At 40.9% G+C, this 10,608-nt stretch overlaps 1 non-coding gene across 1 annotated transcript; it reads right to left on the bottom strand.

Annotated features, from left to right (window-relative positions):
* Positions 1-7,689: 7,689 nt before the first annotated feature.
* On the bottom strand, positions 7,690-7,796 carry LOC122058541. Its single transcript, XR_006133833.1, has one exon. It is a non-coding gene; the product is annotated as a small nucleolar RNA R71 (small nucleolar RNA).
* Between the last annotated feature and the right edge of the window lie 2,812 nt (positions 7,797-10,608).

Consider the following 10,608-nt stretch of genomic DNA (forward strand, 5'->3'; position numbering starts at 1 on the left):
AGCCCCACCACCTGGGAGTGGTGACTACGACTATGAGGACAGGACAACCTCCATGCGGGCCTTGCAGGATGGCCAGATCCAGATACTGAGGCGGCTGGACGAGATTGCCTCCCGGCAGATCACCTTGGAGGATTCCTTCCGTAGGTTGGGTCAGGACTTGGATACCAGGGCCACCGCCATCTCAGCAGATTATGACCGGCTTCGGAGGGAGGTACGATTGGTGAACACGAGGTTAGATTATTACGATCACCGCTTCGACTTTAACTCCAGGCCTCCAGCGAACTTGGTGATCATCGACGACGATGACGACGACCAGTGAGGCTTAGCTTGCCCGCCCAGCTATTTATCCATTTTTCTCTTTTTGTAGACATTGTACCTTTCTTTATTCTCATTCCTTGTAATTGCGATGTAACTTGAATTTTATTTATGGAATGAAATATCTTTGGATATTGGACTATTATAATGTTTTCATATGTGGAATTCCTGAGTGGTTTTGTGGTGATGTAACTTTTCTATCTGTGCTCTTTGTTATATTATTATCTGTTGTTTATCAGGTTTTGTGTAAAATTTTTTTAGAAATCCCACTTTACGCCGTTATGCTGCCGAAATTTCGTCAAATTAGTACTTTATAGGTTATAGTACCATCCTAGTTACCTTTTATCTACACTCACGCATGCCATGAATGCAGCTTATAATATAACTCCATTTTATACTTTCTTTCTTTGACTTTTAATCTTTAAGCTTTTATCTTTAGCCCAACCCCATTTTCCTATTATAGAGTCTACGGGATTCTAATGGTATGCTGTGAGTGGAGCAGAGCATCACGCTCTAATACCACCGTTTGTCACACCCCGTTCACCCTGAACCGGAGCGGTGACCGAGTTAACACCGGTTAACCCAAACCTGCCAGGATCATCAGATACTGTATTCCACCACAGCATACATACACTAACATCAATTTATCAGATCAGCGGAAGACTAAGGTTTACCTGTAAATAATTCCCATATACTTGATACCCAATGATAATACCATAATTATATACATTTGGGCCCGAAGGCGTGATATATACACAAAAAGAATGAAGTTCAAATATCAAGTATATACAAGAATTTATCAAAATCATCAGAGTACACAGCTCGGCTCGGTCTCAAGGCTGGAGCTCAGCTCGGCCTCAGAACTGCTGTCCTGCAGCACAGCTCTCACACGCGCAGTCTACGCCGTGCTCAAACTCATCAGGGGTCCACCAGTCCTCTTCAGGAAACTCGACTGCGGGACCCACCCCCTGCTCCTCAGATGCATGACCTGAAAAATCATCTAAAAAGGGGTGCACACGTGGAATGAGCTCACTAGCTCAGTAAGTAGAGAGGTGGACCACACACAACAGTCCACACATCACAACACATCATATGCACTACATGCCATGCAAATCATTTTAGATCACATACACCTAATCAACATTACTAAGTCTTTGGTTTCTTTAGTGCTACTACAACCACAGTGCGCGTATACTCCGGGTACGAGCCGCGAACTCCCTCCCGCGATACGCCCATAGGGCTGTTGGAGAAGGCCCACCATGAGTACTCGGAAAAAATAAAGACAATGCCGTCCATCGGCTCTCAACAGAAATGTAAATAAATTAAATGACAGTGCTGACTCCAGCAATTTAAAAGCAGTACGATTGGCCCTCTTGAAATACCACCGGGGTTGCCGGCTGTCCTACACGACTCGCCGGGCGTAATGCCTAACCGCCACAGTGTCCGACAACCGCGACCCTTGCTTCCCCCCAAATGGCAACCCAACACCTCAACCCCTGTTGGGAAGGGTCGTAGCACGGGATGGTGAGAATCCTAATACCGCATGCTCCTATATGCAGTACGACTGCATAGTGCCTCCGTGTCCCATACCACGGGCCACCAATGTATTCGTTTCCAAGCCGACCACGGCATCTAATCTATCAATGCATTATGCAATATGATGTCCACATTCAACATATAACATCTCATTTAATTTGCAATTGAAAGTAAACATAGCATATATGCACATCAATGAGTGGAATGACTAATCTATATAGCATATTCATGATGACATGACTAAATTAGATATAGTTATATGAATGCCAAACAATTGCCTTGAAACAAGGCCAAACGTCCTCTCTCCACTTACTTGTAGCGTACACGAAGTCTCGTTCGGTACGGGCGAGATCCGGAGCGAATCGGGTATGATTTGGTGAACCTAACATAATTGAGCTGGGTTAGTACTTCACCATTTTAGAATCAAAATTAATGAAATCCGACGTCAAAATCGTGTTTAGAACGTCGAAAGAAGGTCCCACGTCCGATTTGGGCTCGATCGGACCTAAAAATCACATTCTGGCCACTCGGGTGGGTCACTCAGGTGGGTGTCTACCCACCGGTCCTACCCGCCGGTTTGGGACCGGCGGGTATGGACCCGCCGGTAGGACCCGCCGGTCCTACCCGCCAGTTTGGCCAGAACCCTTCTGGTCCTCTCAGGTGGGTGTCTCAGGTGGGTGGTCTACCCACCGGTCCTACCCGCCGGTTTTGGCGGAAAACCCCAGTTTTTTTCTCAACTTCCTCCATTCCTTGGGGACCCAAATAGGGCTTTTCTCAACCCATTCTTCACACCTTTAGAGTCCTATAGGATGGTTCTAGCTTAGATTTAAGTTAGATTCAAGTGAGGGAAACCATCTTACCTTCTTTGCTCAAGAATGACTTCAAACCCTCCAAATCACTTCCAACTCACAATGCTCCTTCTACCTTGTCAATATCTCTTCAAATCCTTCAAGATCAACACATAAATCATCTATTAAACCTTAGATTCATCATTTCAAAGGGCGTTTACAAGATCTTGAGAAACCATACTCGAATCAAGGGTTTAAAGCGTGGTTATGGTGAATGTTCATAAAACCCAACTTTTCTTACCTCCAACTGTAGATCTCGAGTTGAAGATTACTCTCCCGGCACCGGAATGGCAAGATCGAGCTTCGGCGCCACTGAAATCCTCCCTTTCTTCCTCTTCCTTTCTTCTTCCCTTTCCTTTTTCTCTTTCTCTTTACTTTTCTCACCAAACGTACGGGGGTAATAAATGGAAAGAAAAGAAGTCATAAAGCTTTATATACTATTCCTACTTAAGTGAATAGTGATGGATGGGTCACTCAGGTGGGTGGGGTACCCACCTGTCATACCCACCCGAGAGTCAAAACTTGGGATTTTGACCGGGCTCGGACCTCGGCTCAAACCCCACCCCAGGCATACATTGTAGCCAACGTATATATCTTAAAATATAGATATAATACCTGTTTTATCCGTACATAGCCTTATGGTAGGTGCACGTACACGGTTTGGGCACTCCCGTCTCTTCTGGCACTGGCTCGGACTTGTCAGGCCAGCCGGTGTTTAAGGTCACCCGTGCCATCATAACCCATAAGGAACCCGCTCTAACATCCTCTGGCTCGGTTCCTGCATGGTTAAACCGGTTCAACCGCGAAATCAGACCGGGTTTAAGAAGCGGGATATTACAATAATGAAGACTCACTATGGTTAGAAACCAAGCATGCATTCAAGGAACTTGCTTCGTCAAGCATACAAACATAGATGTTGTTTTTCCTAGACCCTTTTAGTATTAGATTATCATTTGCATCTTTAATGCAACAATGGGAGACATTGAATTCTACTTTGTATCCAATGCTACATAACTGACTTACACTTAGGAGATTATAATTCAAATTTTTCACAAAGTAAACGTTTGAGATTGAAATACCTCAAAGTCTTATTTTTCCAATACCAGCAATTTTTCCTTTGCTGTCATCTCCAAAGGAGACCCATCCTCCATCATAGTCCCATAAGCTTGAGAATAGATTCTTGTTGGATGTCATGTGTTTGGAGCATCCACTGTCGATGATCCATTCAGCTTCCACCTTATTCTTTAAGCAAACCTATAACAAAAATTTAATCGTTCATTGGTCCCATAATCTCATGGGTCCATCATTGTTAGTGTCAAACTTTCCGACTGGAACCCAAATGGTTTTGTACTTTTCAGGTCTTTGGTTCTGCCTTTGGGATGGCTTTTGGTTTCTTTGAGTCTTCTGATGTTCATAAGATCCATTTGATCTTTGAGGAGTATAGTATCTTTGAAATCTATAGAGTCCTTGGTTTTGGTATTTCCCTAGTGGTCTATAAGTCTCCCGAGGATAGTTCTTATACCCTTGGTATTGTCTTTGGGGCCTCTCAATAGAGTATTCTCTTTGAGGTTGGGATTTTCTATACCTAGGCATAGGCCTAGAGTTTTCTTGAGACCTATATTGCCTTCTTAGGGGCGTGTAGTAGTTGGCATGGATAACTCTTGGTCTCTCAGTTTGAGAATTGGGTTTCTTATTTTTCTTGGAGTGACACTGGTTTATGGAGTGTCCTGTCTTTTTACAAAAACTACATTTAATGTAAGCGGTGGATGGTTGGTTTCTTTGGTCACCCCTTCTTGGATTCTCATTTCTAGATGGATTTTTTCCATTGTAACCCAGTCCTTCTCTTTCATTTGGACCTTTCCTTTGAGATCCAAGAAGATTGTCAAGGTTCTTTTGCCCCTGGGTAAAGATGCAAAGGGTGGAGTTCAACTTGAAGTTTTCTTCTTCCAGTTCACTTACCTTTGAGGTTACTGCCTCCACTCTCTTATTTAGTGTGTCAACCTCTTTCTCAAGTTCATTTTTATCAAACTCTAATTTGATACTTTCTTCATACAAGGCATCGAAGGCTTCTTGAAGCTCCTCGTTAGAGTCCCTTATTAAAAATTCAGGTCGAGTTTGACATACCTCTTGTTCTTCATCTCCGATGGCCATCAAGGCGAGGTTGGTGACTTCTTCTCCAAATTCACTTTTCTCCTCTTCATCACTTGAGTCCCATGTGGCTGCATAAGCTTTCTTCTTTGATTTATTTGGGCATTCGGTTCTGAAGTGTCCAGGCTTTCTGCACTCAAAACAGACTATATCTTTAGAAGAGATTTCCTTGGGTTTAATTTTTGATTTACCTTTTTCCCCATAAGATTTGTCTCCGTAGGATTTGTTCTTGTGTTGAAATCTTCCTTTCTTTTTGAGGAACTTATTGAACTTCCTCGTGATGAGTGAAATTTCTTTTTCCATATCGAATTCTTCATCTTCTTCATCATTGCTTACTTCTTCGATAGTTTGAGTTGACTTTAAAGCTATGGTTCTCCTTTTGTTCTCAGGATTTGGTTTGTCGGCGTTGAAATCTACTTCATGAGTTTGTAGAGATCCAAGCAAGTAGTGAAAAGAGATTTTTGTCAAGTCTTTGGCTTCTTCTATTAATGTTTTCTTAGGTCTCCAAGCTGCAGGTAAGGCTCTTAAGATTTTTCTGACTTTTTTAGCGTTAGTACAAGTCTTGCCTAAACCTTTGAGACTGTTCACAATATCAACAAATCTTGTAAACATAGAAGTTATCGACTCATTTTCTTTCATAAAGAAGGATTTGTAATAAGAAACGAGTTGGTCTACTTTTCTTTCCTTTACCTCTGCTGTACCTTCATATGTGATAAGAAGCATATCCCAAATATCTTTAGCTGTGTCACATGCTATGACTCGGTTGAACTCTTGTTTATTGAGGGCACACTGAAGTAATGTGATTGCACGAAAGTTGTACTGGATGAGAGTGATGTCTTCAGTTGTCCATTCCCCTTCATCTTTTGGTATTATCTTTCCATCAACTATTTTGGTGATGGTGTATGGTCCATTCTCTATGGCTCTCCATACAAGAATGTTGTGGCCAAACACAAAGTTTTTGAATCTGCACTTCCAGAAGGAAAATTTCTCTCCATTAAAGAAAGGGGTCTCAAGGCGTTCATGCCTTCTGGTGGTCCTTGGAATGTGGCCATGGTCTTTGACTCACTTTAAGATAAATTAGTCTTATATATTGAGCTCCCGCTCTGATCCCAATTGAAATAATCTAGAGGGGGTGAATAGGTTATACTAGTGGAATTTAACTCTTTTCGATGTATAGGTCACAAGTGTGACTACAAGTTAAAACAATGCGGAATAAATAAAACAAGCACAATCACACAACACAAGATTTATAGTGGTTCGACTCAATCCGAGTCTAGTCCACTCCCTACAAGAATCCTCTTGTAAGGTATTCCACTAGTTCTCCCTTTCAGTATGGTAGGTAGGGAAGAAAACCTTTACAATCTTTTTCACGGATAAGAGTATCATTACAAATCCCCTTTACAGGTAGAGAGGTGCCTTTAAAATATCTTTTGGAGGTAGAGAGACACCTTCCTCTTTTTAGGATAAGAGAATCCTTAAAATCCTAAGTACAATCTAGAATTGTAAAAGCAGAAATAAATAGGAAATAGTGGAATAGGAGGAATACCTCAAGTGTGGTGCAAATGATGAGAATGAGAGATGAATGATGCACCTTTTGTAAAGTCCTCTCTTATAGCTTTGACATGCACAGGAGAGAGTGGAGGACTTGATTGAGACTTGAGCCTTTTGTTGGGATTGGTGTAATCGAACAACTCAAGTAGAATAGAATAATCTTAATAAATCTTGAATGCTTGCAATAATGCTCTTAAAGCTCTTTCTTAATTGATATTTAATTAAGAGCGGTTTGGATATTTATAGGTGAACTTAGTGAAGCATTTTAGGCAGGAAATCAGGCTCTAACGGTCGTATTCTGGGACCACCGGTCGATCGCCATCAGTTGTCGGTCGACCAGAAAGAGCAGTTGAGGTTAAAAACTAACCGTTGGAGTTTTTCCAGGGAGGCACTGATCGATTGAGACTTTCTGCCGGTCGACCAGCTATGGTCTCGAACAGTTTCGGTCAACCGGGGCTTTCAACCGGTCGACCGCCAACATGACAGACTATTTTTGACAGAATGCTGTCATACTGACTAGTTATCAGTTTTTTGACCATAACTTTTCGGTCCAACCTTAGATTGACTTGAGATTAGTTGCGTTGGAATCGTACTTCAATTTCCTACAACTTCTATGAAGATTTTATCTCTTGATACTGACTCTAAGATTGCCCAAAATACCCTTGAGACAGGTTAATCTGTTTTCATAGAGTTTTACTAGAGCATATTGCACTCTACCACCAAGGGTCATTCTAGTATGATGCATGAGGTGCGTGCGTATGCAATATGTGTGCAAATTACAAAATATATTCTCTATCCTATGGTCTTCATCTTGGGTCTTGAATGTCATTATAATCTTGAGTCTTGATATCTTTAAGCTTCAAGGTCATGTTTGCATGAGTTCAAACCTTGATGTCTTGATTCGACCTTCTAAGTGTTTCTTCAAACTAATTACACTTTCTTCACGCTAATCACATTTTATCAAACCAAGTTAAAGATGTATGTTTGTTTGTTAATACAAAAACATAGCAAGGAGTGTGCACATGTTTCCCAACACATCACTATGTTGCCCCACTTCCATGGACTTACCTTTGAGGATGCATACCTATTTCTAAGGGAATTTGAAGACGTATGTGTTCTAATTAAGATCCAATAGCTTTTTGATAATGCTGGTAAGTTTAGGTTCATCTCCTTTGCATTGAAAGACCAAGCTAAGAAGTGGTTGCATGGGTTACCCAAAAATTGCATGACCACATGGAAAAAATTCATAGTTGTTTTCCTCAAGAAGTTTTTCCCAACTCACAAGACTAAAAAGCTTAGAAGTGATATCCTTCAGTTTAGGCAAAAGCCTAGTAAGTCCTTTTCCAAACTTATGGAGAGATTCAAGGATCTACTCTAAGAATGCCCTCACCATGGCCTAGACTTATGGCATTTATGCCAAATAATTTATGAGGGCATTGATTACCCAACTAAACAAATGATAGAGTCTATGTGCCCTGAGGGATTCACATCCTTTACAGATAAAGGAAAGGCATGGGAATTCTTACTTGACTTAGCTGACAAACCCTTGAGTGGGAATCAACCCAAAAAAGTGAAAGAACCATAGGAGGGAAATGACATTTCGTGGATGGGATAGTAGCCGAGGAAGCCCACTTGGATAGCCTAATCAAAAGGATTGAGGCTATTGTTCCTAGAGAGCCACAATCAATCAATATGGTTAAGATGTGCAATTGGTGCTAGTACCCTAAACATGTTATAGAAGAATGACCCAACACTTCTAGGGGCACTTCTAATGACAGTGTTAACGTCTTATATTAGAATAATCCATATAGTAACACTTACAACAAGGGTGGAAAAATCACCCAAATTTCTCATAGAACCATGGCAACCAAGCAGGGCCTTCCAATTTCCATAGTCAAGGTTAACTTGAACCCCAAAGGCCTCAATAGCCTTTTTTGCCCCAAATACTTTTCCTAGGCTAAAAATAGGACCTCAGGTTAGTTTCCCTAGGCCCCCTCTACTATCATCTTATCCGCATCCCCCTGGGTTTACCAACACTGGAGAGGCAAGTAGATTGAATGACTTGAAAAAGAATATGACCCTCCTCATGACAAGCCATCAAAATCTTACAAGAGAACTCACCCAAGTTGTCTCAATTCTGTATGAGAGGGAGAAAGGAATGTTGCTTAGTCAACCAAATCCTAACCTTAGGCATCAGCCTGTTAGTTCACAAGTACCAACTAATGCACCATTGAATGTAGTACAAGGTTAGACCCAATAAGGGCCCTCTAACCAATGTCATACTATTTATGCCCTTAGGAGTGGCCAAGAGAACTAATAGAGTGTTCCTAAATCTTCCCCATCTATTACGCCTATTAACTCTCCTTCTGTTGAGGACACAAGTGTGCCTCTTATTTCAGGTTCATCTGATGAACCTAAAAATTCTTCTAAAACTAAAGATGATTTGGTTGAGGAAAGAAAAAATGATTATGAAAAAGAGAAAAAACCCTAACAGTCCCTATGTTCCTCCTATCCCCTTTCCTAATCGCTTGCTAAACAAAAAGAAGACTACTTCTATGGACAAGATTTTAGAAGTCTTCAAAAATATAGCCCTCTTTTGGATGCTATATCCCAGATCCTCGCCTATGCAAAGGTCCTGAAAGATTTGTGTACTCACAAACGTATCACTAGTGTGCCCAAAAAGGCATTCTTGGTAGGTAACATTAGTTCCATAATTACTCAGCCTATAGTCGCCAAGTATAAGGATCCAGGGAGCCCTACCATAGCTTGTGTCATAGGTAACACCTACATTGAGTATGCCTTACTTGACCTTGGTGCAAGTGTGAATCTTTTACCTTACCATGTGTATAAACAACTAGAATTGGGAGAATTGAAAGCCACTGAAACTACTCTTCAGTTGGCGGATAGGTTTGTTAAGATTCCAAAAGGGATGGTTGAGGATGTCTTACTTAAAGTTGGGGAATTTTTATTCCTTGTTGTTTTCATTGTTTTAGACACCCAACCAATTGCCAACATTCAGGACCAGATCTCAGTCATTCTTGGTAGGCCGTTCCTTGCCACCAGTAATGTCATAATCAATTGCAGGAATGGTACCATAAAACTTTCTTTTGGCAACACTTTTACGGATTTTAATGTCTTTAGGTTGGGTAAGCAACCAAATCCCCATGAGAAGGAAGTTCATATGATCCAAGAAATTCTAGATTCCATTAAGACTTATTTTGATATTGATTTTGATTTTGAATTTCAAGAGTGTATAGAACAATTGGGTGAATTTGATGATGGAATTATGTCTGAGGTTTGGAGTCTCCAACCACCTGTAGAGCCCATTAGACCCTTATCTACCTTAATGCCTAATCTTTCCATTGTTGAACCCCCTAAGCTTGAGTTGAAGGAGTTGCCCTCCAATCTTAAGTATGCTTTCTTTGGTAAGGATCACACTCTTCCAGTCATCATTGCTTTTGATTTGACTTCAAGTCAGGAGAAGGAGTTGATCGAGCTTCTAAAGGAAAATAAGGAAGCCATAGGATGGACCCTGGTTGACGTTAAAAGAATTAGGCCTTCTATTGTTTAACACCATATTTATCTCATTGGGGGGTCCAAACCTTCAATGGAACCCCGAAGAAGAGCTAACCCATTCATAAGGAAGCCATTCAAAAAGAAATTCTAAGGTGGATGGATAATAGGATCATTTATTACATTTTTGACAGGGGCAAGCATTTTTGCATTAGATTATTTGAGACCCTCATGAAGAAATACGGGATCACCCATAAGTTGAAGCCCTTCATTGAGTTGTCATCTTCTATTAGTGAAGAGGTCATGGATCTCCATGAACCTCTTTACACTGATGACTAACATTTAATCAGGTATGACCCCCTTGCATTGTCTTTACTTTTAATTCTTTCCATGCATTGAAGATATTGCATGACTTAAGTGTGGGGGAGGGAAACCAGTTTCTTTTTTGTTTTTGTCTTTTCCCCCCTTTGTTTGTGTTTGTTTTTCTTTTATTTTTGAGCTTGCTAAGGATATAAGTCCTACTTTGGCTTTTACCTAATGATAATACCATTCGGTTGCTTAATGTATGAAAGTAATAATTTTGATTAAGGTACCCATCTTGAACACATAAAAATTTTACACTATTGAGAAAAAAGAAACAAGCCTGTGTCTTGAGGTGGGACTCTCTTTTGAAAAATAAGAGACTATTGCTTTATGG

This window comes from Macadamia integrifolia, chromosome 12 (genome assembly GCF_013358625.1).
Source record: "Macadamia integrifolia cultivar HAES 741 chromosome 12, SCU_Mint_v3, whole genome shotgun sequence".
In the NCBI taxonomy this organism is placed as follows: Eukaryota; Viridiplantae; Streptophyta; class Magnoliopsida; order Proteales; family Proteaceae; genus Macadamia; species Macadamia integrifolia.